General features: G+C 41.4%; 1 long non-coding RNA gene across 1 annotated transcript; it reads right to left on the bottom strand.

The window, feature by feature from the left end:
• Positions 1-8,024: 8,024 nt before the first annotated feature.
• LOC141105989 (uncharacterized) lies at positions 8,025-11,286 on the bottom strand. Its single transcript, XR_012235675.1, has 3 exons — positions 11,218-11,286; positions 11,042-11,107; positions 8,025-8,312 (listed from the first exon to the last, which is right to left on the bottom strand). It is a non-coding gene; the product is annotated as an uncharacterized lncRNA (long non-coding RNA).
• Positions 11,287-12,317: the final 1,031 nt, after the last annotated feature.

Genomic DNA, 12,317 nt, shown 5'->3' with positions numbered 1-12,317 from the left:
GATTAGTACATGGAAATCTAAAAATGTGCTATTTCCCAAAAACATTGCCACAGAAGTAAGGCCGGAAACCAGTGCTGCAATAGCAAAGCACAGAACACGATTTCCCATTGTTTAAGATATCTTATTTTTTTTTTATGTGTTTTTTTATCAACGGTACATACATTTTTTGTAATTTTATTAAAGTTTATGGTTTTAAATGTTATCGACGGTTGAAAAATAAATTGGTTTATAGTGTTTGCACATTGAACTTGGATATATATTTTTTTTAAATCAGTATATACATTTTTTTTATTTGCACTAAATCTAAAAATGTTATTAATAAATTTAATTTTTTTTTTATAACAAAAATATCAAGAAAATGAATAAACATTAGCAGTAAATAAAGCACACACTAATTATTTATAGAATAAACTTTTATTTAATAATAAAAAAAACAAAAATACACAAAAATTTAAAATTAACCATAAAAATAATTTATTTTTTTATTTAATAGAAAGCCATTTCAGAAGCATCATAATCATTTGAGTAAAGAAATCCAACATATGATCCATTTGGATCAGGAAAAACATGTCTCACTGCATTAACAGCACAAGAAGGTATAACCCTTCTGTTTCCCTTTCCTAAAATCCCATAAATCCAAGCGATGAACATTCGATATGCTGTTTTACGTAATCTCCTGGAATAAATAAAACAAACATGTAAAATTATTATCTAAAAAAAAAATTAAAAAAAAAAAAAAGTCACACAGAACAGGTGGAGAGGAGGAGGAGCCGGATGTGGGTGGGGTCGGGTCAGAGCTGAGCCTGGGCTGCTGGGTGTCCCTCACACCGTGATGCCTGCTAAAACAGGCCCGTGGACCATGCACTAGTCTCTGGCCGCCCCCCCCCCTTCACCCCTGTCCGAACGGCGTTGTCGGTTCCGGCGGTCTCGGCTCCCGGTCTCTCGTCCTTGGGCTCCAACGGAGGAGGGTGGAAACGGGGGGAGCGGTGCCCTGACTTCTTAGTTACAGCGGCCGCTGCAAGACAGGATTTTGGACGGCTCCACTGAACCTCCGCAAACGGGGGAGAGGAGGGGAGAGGAGAGGAGACATGCACGGTCCATTACCCATCAGAACCTAATGGGACGGCTCGCCGGGATCGAAGGGGAGAGGAGGGATTGAGAGTAGCAGAGAGTGATAACCCGATACAGAACCTGATACAGAAGCTTGATGGTAAAGTCAAAGAAATCGCATGGAACAGGCACATGCCCCAGGAGAGAAGAAAGTGGGTAAGACTCTGGTTCTTTTAGCTGCCTGAAGATGGGTAAGTGATGCATTAAATCACTTGTTGCTAAAGTGCAAGGATACCTGCTCATATTGTGTCAGTTACTGCGACTTTCCACTTGCGACTATATCGCATCAAAGTAGCATCAAGTATAACATCATTCCCTACACTAATCTTGGTCTGCTGTTGTATTTAAGATGGCTAAGTGAGGCCTCGGACTATTTCCAACATTGCTAATCTGCCAAGCTGTATAGAAACATTGCCTTATATGTGTCTTTATATTGCCTTATTAGTATACGTGATTCTACCATAACAAGACTCCTCTCTCATATGAAACTATTTCATACTAATAAGCTGGTTTATATCGGTGCTGGGGGGTGGGTAAGGGACGCAAAGAAGTACTCTCAGTAGTGTCAATCTATATGGATACTGCACACTTCTGTTTGACCAGTACACCGCTGCACCTGCATATGCGACTTTGCTGCAACTTGAGATCACAAATACACAATATCTCACTATAACAACATGCTGACTTACTCCTGTGTCGGAAGTTGGGTGTATGATATAGCGGACTAATCCCATTGATGTAAGCAGTATGGAAATAATCGCATTCTAGGGGACTGCCGTACTGATCCACATACAAAAGTGACTGTAGTATAATAATATATCGCTAAAATATAACACTATAAGTGGAGTAAATACTACGGTGCAACGAATTAAATATTTTGGGGGATCAAGGTAATCCCCAGTGCCATAGGGAAAGTCAGAAAACACACCACACATAATAGAGGAGGAACCACTAACCAGGTATAGGTAGAAAAAATGAGAGGAAGATCAACAAAAGGACCTGCAAATCCACCCAGAACAAGTGCAAGCCCGGGAACCATCAGAAAATATATGATGAATGAAAGTAACAAAGAAAGTAATTCAACAGGTGCAAAGAATAAAACGCCAGATCGAACGGCTAAAATGGGTACAAGAAAACAAATGGCGGAGATGGATTCAAGACCCCCCAGTAACGAGGTAGAAGTAGAAACTGCAGAAGAAATCCAGCAGGCAAACCAGCTCCCTACCAAGGGAGAAATCGCTGAAATGTTTGCGAAACTGGAGGCCTCAATCAGAGGTGAGATCAGCGCTGTAAATGAGAACATGAGCCACCTGTTAACCAGAGTGGAGGAAGTTGAAACAACAGTGGACAAACAAGGAGAAGAAATAAGAAACTTGAGACAGCAGATAGAAGTGCTGCAGAAGGAACAGAGGTATATAAGGTATAAAATGGAAGACCAAGAAAATCGCAGCAGAAGAAAAAACCTCCGGATTAGAGGCCTCCCGGAAGCGCATGGTGAAAAAGAAAACCTACAGGAAAAAATGGAGGAAATTTTCAAAGATTTGAAGAGCCCTTGCAATATCAGCGGTAATTTAAACCTAGACAGAGTCCATCGAATTAGGAAACCAGCCGAAATTAGGGGAGACACTCCGCGGGATGTAAGAGTGCGATTCCATAGCTTCCGGGACAAAGAACAGATTAGCATGAATTTAAGGAGAAACCCACAGGTGAAGTACGGTGAAACAAATTTACACATCTTCCAGGACCTAGCCGCAGAAACTCTAAGCAGAAGAAGAATTTTGAAGCCATTACTAGCTGCCTTAAAGGCGAACGAGGTCCAATACTCCTGGGGCTTCCCTGCCAATCTTACTGGACGTAAGGACGGCCGAAAGGCGGTGCTGAGATTTCCGGAGGAGACCCAGAATTTCTGCGATCGACTTGGAATCCCAGTAATGGAGATCCCGGGGTGGTGGGAGAAAAGCGGAAGTCAGGAACACTTAGGGGACCCTGTCACTTGGAAACCAATACTAATGACAAAAGAACACAGGGACTGAAAGAGGCCTCGAATGTTAAAAGTGATTGAAAATGGATTTGTCTTTCTCTCTCTCTCTTCCCTCTTTGTTTCTCTCTCTATACGATCCATTGTCGGTGGGGGCGGGGGTGGGGGGTGGGTGGAGGGTGTGTGGGAGGGATGGCTGGGATTACACCCAGGGGGAAGCTCTTGGCCAGACTAGACCCTCCTCTGAGCCCAACCTCTGGGGAGTAAACCGTGTGGCCAGGTGGAGTGGGTAGGCCAGGGTTTCTTTTTTCTTCATTCAGGGGGCTCATGTGGCACCCCAATACTCCCCCCAACTTGATGGGAAAGGGGAAAAGGCGAGGGGCTGGGCGGGAGGGATTGGGGGGGAGGGAGGTGGGTGGGCAGGAGGAGGGGGGGGATGGGGGGGGAGGGTACACGGGTGGAGAGGGAGGAGGGGGGTTGAGGGAGGGGGGGTGGGGGGGTTAAGGGTAGGACGAGACCAATCCAATCCTTGGTGGATCCGACTATTCAGCCAGGAGGGGCTACGTAAAGGTGTAAATGGGGCTAAAATAACAGGATGGCTGGGATAAATATAGTCACATATAATGTGAGGGGCATCAACTCCCCCATAAAATGTGCGAACATAATGGGAGAATTGAGATCCCTGAAAGCAGAGGTGGTCCTCCTTCAGGAGACCCACCTATACCTAGGCAAAAGCAAGAGAATAGCTACAAGCGAGTTTCCGTACTGGATCTATGGAGACTCCCCGATTAGAGGGGCAAAAGGAGTGGCGATTGGTTTTGCAAAGGGAGTCGGGTTCACAATAGAGGAGAGAGTAATTGACCCGGAGGGTCGCTTCTTGTTCATAAGAGGTAGCTTGAAAGGGATGGAATGTTCCCTGGCAAATATCTACTGCCCAAATAATAACCAAGCAAGGTTCCTAGTGGGAATCTTGGCAAAGTTTGAAACCTTTAAGAGAGGTAGGGCCATTATCGCAGGAGACTTCAATATATGTTTAGAGCCAGGTAAAGACAGTACGTCGCGTGCTCGGGGGTCCGAAGGCAAGTGGATGAAAAAACTCAGGAAAAAACTGCGTCATCAGCAGCTGGTAGATATATGGAGGATGCAACATCAGAACATAAGAGATTATACCTTCTATTCCCCCGTTCACGCGACATACTCTAGGCTGGACTTATTCTTCGTGGAGCATCGCTATGTGGAAGAGGTTGAGGGTACAAGCATAGGGCCAATGACGTTCTCGGACCATGCCCCGGTTAGCCTACAAATAAAATTAAGCAAGCATGAAACACGGAGCAGTAGCTGGATACTTAATGAGGACCTCCTACATGATGAAAAGATAGACAAACTTATTAAAGAAGAACTAGAATTTTATTTTAAAGTTAATACCGCTGAGGAAACATCAGAAACTATGGTTTGGGAGGCCCATAAAGCCTATATCAGAGGGATCATGATTAAGGCGGGGGTAGAGAAAAAGAAAAGCCAGGGAGAGACCTTTCGCGTGCTTCAGGAGGAAATTATTAAATTAGAGCAACATCATAAGAAAAAGGGGGATAGCGAAACACTGGCAAAACTATTTAGGAGCAGGGAGGCTATACGGCAGTTAATTGAACAGGAAAATAGGAAGAAGTATAACCTTGTTAAAAAAGAAAGGTATGTAGGCAGTAACCGACCTGGTAGACTCCTGGCAAAGATATTAAGTAAAAAAAAAAATAACAAATATATCGACAAGATAAGATCTAGAACAAACGAGATCCAATATAGGGATCCAGATATTGCAAGGACGTTCCAAGAATTCTACAGTGAGCTTTATTCCATAAATAGAAATGTAACACCTAAGGAGAGGGAACAAAAACAAGCGAAGATCAAAAATTACCTAAGTGAAGTGGGAATGACTAAATTATCGGAAAATGAGCATACCACACTGGAGTCCCCTATTACAGAGATTGAAGTTAGAAAGGCAATTAGAGAAACACAAGTAGGTAAGAGCCCAGGACCGGATGGGTTGACAGTGCTTTATTATAAAAAATACCAAGACTATCTAATCCCTAAACTGTGTGCCTATATGAACGACATAGGAGACAAGGGGGAAATGAGCAGAGAAGCCCTGGCAGCCAATATTACGGTTATTCAAAAAGAGGATAAGGATGCGACAGTTTGTTCAAACTATAGGCCTATTTCCCTGCTAAATGTGGATACTAAATTATTCGCAAAAGTGATTGCGAGCAGAATGAAGCAGGTAATAGAGAAGATCATACATCCGGACCAGGTGGGGTTTATTAGAGGTAGACAGGGACGGGATAACAGCATCAAAACCCTCCTAGTAGCCCAGGAAATCAAAAAGAGCGGAGTCCCAGGTCTACTTCTATCCATAGACGCTGAAAAAGCGTTTGATAGAGTAGACTGGGACTTCATGATGAGTACGCTCGAGGAGGTAGGCTGTGGGGAGAGGATGTGTAAATGGATTAGGGCCTTATACTCAAGACCATCGGCAAGAGTGAAAATAAATGGGACCTTCTCGGACCCAATCGACATGTACAATGGTACAAGGCAGGGGTGTCCAATCTCCCCCATGCTCTTCCTGTTGACGTTAGAACCCCTTCTATTAAGGATAAGACAGAATAGGGATATTAGTGGGGTCGTAATAGGGAATATGGAATACAAACTGGCCGCCTTTGCAGATGACATCCTGCTGTATATAACCCAGCCAAGGATATCCCTACCAAATATCATGGCTAACCTAGTAGAATACGGAAAGTTATCAAATTTCAAAGTAAACCCAACTAAATCTGAAGCACTTGAGATAAACCACTTCAAGGAGAGTGACCACTCCTACCAAAAACACTTCCCCTTTGTGTGGGGGAAAAAAGAACTGAATTATCTGGGGGTCAAAATCACTACATCAACCGAAACGCTATACCAAGCGAACTTTATAGCACTGTTAAACGAGGTAAAAGCTGAATTGAGTAGAATTCATCTGGGTCAACTATCCTGGGCGGGAAGAATCAACATATATAAAATGGTTATACTGCCGAAAATAACTTATAAAATGCAAATGATACCAATAACACTCCCACATACATACCTCAGAAGGCTACACTTAATGTTTTCAAAATTTATTTGGAGGGGAAAGCCACCTAGATTAAAATTCTCACAATTGATTAATACTAAAGGTAAAGGGGGATGGGGAGCACCAGATATAAGGAAATATTACGAAGCTATCGCTATAGCCAGAGTGACTGAATGGGTCAAAAACATAGAAAAACAATGGGTAGTAATAGAAAATAAAATTAGTGACACTAAACTGGATAAGATTATATGGATTTCGCCTCAACAGAGAAAGTACAGCACTGAAACGCATGCAATCACTAAACACGCACTTAAGATATGGGACACCCTTCACAGGAAGGAACACTGGGAGTATAACTCACCCTTAATGCCACTTAAAGATTTAGAACAGTTTGCACCAGGGAAAGAGGAATGGTTTGGTAAATGGTTACTAGAAGAAAATATACAACTAAAAGACATAATGCATAGGGGTCGAATATGCTCATTCCAAGAGATGCAGGACAAAAGAGATATGTTAGTCATTAACCCCTGGCGCTATAGCCAATTAAAACACTATGTTGGTTCACTCCCACAGCCAATAAGATCGGTGGATAATTTAACACCACTAGAAAAAATATGCGTGGATAGAGAGGGGAGGGGGGGTTTCTCCCGGATATATAAAGTTCTAGTTGATTTAGAAAGGTTAGAAACCCCGGACTATATAGGGAAATGGGAAAAGGAGTTAGGGAGAAATCTTACAGATACAGAAGTCTCCCTGATCTTGAAAAGAGTCTCAGCCACTTCAGTTAATAGTAAACTCCTAGAATTAAATTTTAAATGCCTGACTAGAATGTACCTGACCCCCGATCGGGTGCATAAAATACATAGGGATAAGTCGCAATTTTGTTGGAGGGGCTGCTCAGAGATGGGGTCAATGGCCCATATCTGGTGGCTATGTCCGGAAATGAAAAGGTTTTGGGGCGAAGTAAGAAAATTTATCAAAGTGATAACAAACTTGGACGTCCCAAATGACCCTTGGATCTGTTTATTCCACATGAGTGATATGCCGACTAAAACATATCTCAGAACACTTTTGCCACATCTTATTGATGCAGCTAAGAGCTTAATCCCTAAGTATTGGCAAAGGAAAGAGAGGCCAAAGATGAGGGAATGGTTTAATAAAATTAATGAGATTCAGTGCTTGGAGTACCTAAGATTTAGCGAAGGGACAAAAATGGGGGCCTTTGAAACAAAATGGAAAGACTGGGAAAAATTTAAAGAATCTCCAAATGCGGTTGAGATGTGGTCTACATAAGTAGAGGAATGCAGAGGACTGGATGGATATGGTCTCGGGGGGGTGGGAGGGGGGGGATGGGTAAAAGGGAAGCATTAGCTATCGTTGGGATAATTATGTATCCTCTTTTGTTTTGTAATATACTAAATTGGAGTACCAAGCAAATGTAAAGCCACGATGATGTGACGATAAGATGGGAAAGAAATTTGAATTTTAATATTTGAAAAATCTTTTCCCGGGAGAAACCTTTAAGCTGAAGTGGCAAGAAAGAAAAAAAAAAAAAAAAAAAAAATGATGTCCAAAATATGTGAATGTCCATAAATCAATTGTGAAAATATATTTCAATTCCACACGTGTAAAAAAAAAAAAAAAAAAAAAGTCATGAAATTCATAAATATAAATATTATCAGCTTACGGATTTACTCAAAATAATCTATATTTCAAAAGAGAAAAAATACATGAAAGATAACTAATGACCTGTTGTTATTGGCATCTACAACCGGGATATTATCCAGATGAATCGTGATATTCGCTATCCTCACATGTTCATGGTGCACAATTTGCGAAAGAAATGTATCTACCTGCGTAATGCATTGATCCCTCTGGTATGCAAGCATCAACCGCATCAACTTCACGGCAACAGATCGACTCAACTTGTGTGGGCATTTTTATGCACCTTTCACACGAACACCAATTGGTATTGCCTATTCTTTCTGTTTCGGTTACTTCAGTGTCTTCTGTTGAAGATCCATCGCTAGTCGAGGATATGGTGGGATTATTTGGGAAAGCCGGATCATTTTCTGGTGCTGGATACCTAGCCCAGATTTTCTTTATAAGCAATCTTCGCTATGAGTAAAAAACAAAAAATTATTTTAGAATAATTTATTTTTGTATTAATTACATTTATTTATTTTGAACATTTAGCAAACAAGCATGTTTTGATCATCAGTTATGTGATGTGAAGAGGCTTTGATGATGTATACTAAAAGAATGCATTGATTGTCAACAATAAGGCGGGACTGATGGGCATCGATGGCCTGCACTGAGAGGAACTGATAATACCGCATTGGTGAGCACTGACAGTCAGAAATGGTGTGCACTGTTACGTGCAACTGGTGGTCAAATTGAGGTGTCAGCGATGGTTAGCACTGAAGGTCACTGCTGGGCATTGACTGAGGGGCAATGATCAGCACTAGATCTTGACCGGGATAGGCAGCTGTGAAAGGTGGCAATGAGGAGTTACTGTTTGGAATATTTGTTTAGAATTTATTGGTTGCACAGTTTTCAAACGGTGTGCACTGATTTGAGTCAATGTGGTTAGTGGTGGCCACAGATTATGAGGAAACATTTTTTTACCTATTGGGGACGAAATCACCCTGCCAAAAAACTGCTTAGATAAATATTTTTAGATAAATATTTTTATTTTTTATACTCATGCTATCAGCGTGAGTCTAATAATAATAAAATCACTATTTTTTATAACCACGTGATCATCTGTCATGTACTTACATGTGATGACATGGCAAGGGGCCGTGATCACCCAAGTTTCAGTGATTGGTTCAGAAATTCTTATTTTTTAATGGTTGAATTAAGACACCAGTCAATCCATTTCTATATAAAGGAGGTTGGTTTTTGTGTCTTAAATTGACGCTATCCCTACCGACATTCTTCACTAACAAAAGGGAGAACACAATAGATCAGGGGTGTACTAACATTTTTCAAAGAGGGCCAGATTTTATTAAATGAACATGCGTGAAGGCCGACCGTTTTGCCTGAAATTCTATGAACCATAAAAATTTGGTCTAAGTGTGTTCGTTCGAGCACTAATACACTGCCCAACAAGAATTCTCCTGCCTTTGTGGCTGTGTGTGTGTTGAAGAGATGAGCTTGGCCGTGTTATTTGGATATACCCTATTTATCGGCGTATAACACGCACCTGCACTTTAAGAGGGAAGTTTCATGAAAAAATAAATTAATATTTTTAATAAAAGAACTGTGAAGCAAAATAAGGGACAGTGCCCATCAGCAGATCCTCAATTACCATGAATGCAGCACCCACCATTGACAGGAATGAACCCACCATTGCCAGGAAGGCAGGACCCACCATTGCCATGAATGCACCCACCATTGCTAGGAATGCACCCATCTTTACCATGAATGCAGCACAGACCATTGCCAGGAATGCACCCACAATTGCCAGTAATGTACCCACCATTGCCGGGAATGCACTCAACCATTACCATCAGCGCAGCCCTGTAGGGCACATGGAGGGGGTATGACAAGCGCCAAAGATATCCTACAGGAGAATCTCCTGTTTACACAGCGGCCTCTTTAAGAAAAAGTCCCGCCTCCTTTGATGGACAGAACAGTCATCCAATGGCAGCGCCGGAGACGGGACTTCCTATTACAGAGGCAGCCGTGTAAAAAGGAAATACTAATATTGTGTGCACTGCGCTCGTCCCGCCTCCTCCCTTCGAGGCAGCCAGCCTATATATCTTTTGTGGCCCCGGCGCTGGGCGATCGTTGGGGGCCACAAAAGATATACATGTTTAGATAACCAAGTGGGACGTTCAAACCCGGACTATGTATATCTATCTTTAGATATACCGTATTTATCGGCGTATAGCACGCACTTTTTTCCCCTTAAAATCGTATTATACGCCGATCCCCTGCGATCCGGAGCTGTCAGATTTTCAAAATCGCCAACCGCGATATGAAAATGGCGCCGCCGGCGACGAAATACACAGTGCCAGTCCTCGGCTCTTCTCGGCCACTTTCGTCTTCACTCGAGCGCCGCCTGAACCTAGCCGAGTGTACTCAGCTAGGTTCGGATAGCTCCGCTTGTGACTACGAGTGGAGCTGAAAGTAAACGAGAGCCGCCAAGAAGAGCCGAGGATAGGCTCTGTGTATTTCGGCGCCGGCGGCGCCATTTTCAAATCGCGGTCGGCGATTTTGAAAGACAGGATGGCAGGGGTCACAGGATGCAAGGCTGCATTGGGGAAGGCTGCACTGGGGAAGGCTGCACTGACAAGGCTGCACTGACATGGCTGCACTGACATGGCTGCACTGACATGGTTGCACAGACATGGCTGCACTGACATGGCTGCACTGACAAGGCTGCACTGGGGAAGGCTGCACTGACAAGGCTGCACTGACAAGGCTGCACTGACATGGCTGCATTGGGGAAGGCTGCACTGACATGGCTGCACTGGGGAAGGCTGCACTGACATGGCTGCAATGGGGAAGGCTGCACTGGGGAAGGCTGCACTGACATGGCTTCACTGACAAGGCTGCACCGAGAAGGCTGCAATGATGGGCATTTAAATGTAAGTTTTTTTTCCTTCAACTTCCCTCCTAAAAGTTTTTATTTCCTTAAAATTCCCTCCTAAATTGGGGTGCGTGTTATACGCCGGTGCGTGTTATACGCCGATAAATACGGTAAGTGAGATTTTCATGTATATTTTTTTGTGTGAGTGTGCGTGTGTGTATGTATATGTAAATATACAACCATAGAAATCACAAAGAAATACACACATATGTGTTGATGAACTGCATTACATATAAATTAGACTTACTTTTTCCTCCTGAGTCAATGGCATTGGATTTTCTAGGGTTGAAGATTCTTCAACAGCAGGATTGTCCTAAATAAGTAATAAATAATAATTTATAGTTGATTAGGTTGATATTGAAATTTGAAAAATTTTATAAATAAGTTAAAAAAAATTACATATATTAGAAATATTTTACTTACCATGTCAGTCGATTAAACTAAAGGGATCCAAAAATATTACTTTTAAATATTCTCGAACGATAGAAACTCTGTAAAAAAAAAATTAAATTGTATTTTGGATTTAAAATTTCACAGAAAATTTAAATAAATCACATTATTTTTATTTTTATTTATTTCAGGTACTTATATAGCGCCGTCAATTTACGCAGCGCTTTACATATATATATTATACATTCACATCAGTCCCTATACCCTCAAGGAGCTTACAATCTAAGGTCCCTAACTCACATTCATACCTATACTAGGGCCAATTTAGACAGGATCCAATTAACCTACCAGCATGTCTTTGGAGTGTGGGAGGAAACCGGAGTACCCGGAGGAAACCCACGCAGACACAGGGAGAACATGCAAACTCCAGGCAGGTAGTGTCGTGGTTGGGATTTGAACCAGCGACCCTTCTTACTGCTAGGCGAGAGTGCTACCCACTGCGCCACTGTGCCGCCCTGTGCTGTTTAGAGATACATCTATATCTCTCACTATCTCGCAATTTATCCCTAAATATATGTATATTGTTCCGATGTTTTTGCATACATAACACTATTGATAAAATAATACAACCACCTTTTTTTTAGAAAAGTCTTTGTATGCCACTTTGATAACACAATAGAGATAAGCATTATGTAGACAATAAAAAGGTCAAGATATATTAAAAAAGTAAAATACTTTTCTAAAAAAAAAAAATCATTACCATTCTTAAAATAAATAAGTAGACTGTGTCTATCACCCAAAAATAAATAATAAAAATTATTTTAAAATATCTCTTCAAAATATATATATATATATATATATATATATATATATATATATATATATATACATATATATATATATATATATACATATTATATATATATATATAGAGAGATCTAGATATATATATTTGTGCTAAAAAAATTAAATAACAGAAGGCAGATATTTGTTATAATATAAATGTTTGTGCCCAAAGAGAATGCAAATTATAAAATCCGATGTTAGCAGGATTAGAAAAGAGATCGTTATACTTACCTTTCCTCCAACTCCAGTGCCGCTCTCTCCTCTATGTCTCGCTCATTTATCCTCCT

This window comes from Aquarana catesbeiana, linkage group LG01 (assembly GCF_042186555.1).
Source record: "Aquarana catesbeiana isolate 2022-GZ linkage group LG01, ASM4218655v1, whole genome shotgun sequence".
NCBI classification, from domain to species: Eukaryota; Metazoa; Chordata; class Amphibia; order Anura; family Ranidae; genus Aquarana; species Aquarana catesbeiana.
Note: the sequence above shows the minus strand (reverse complement) of the source record. Positions and strands in the feature narration are given on the sequence as shown.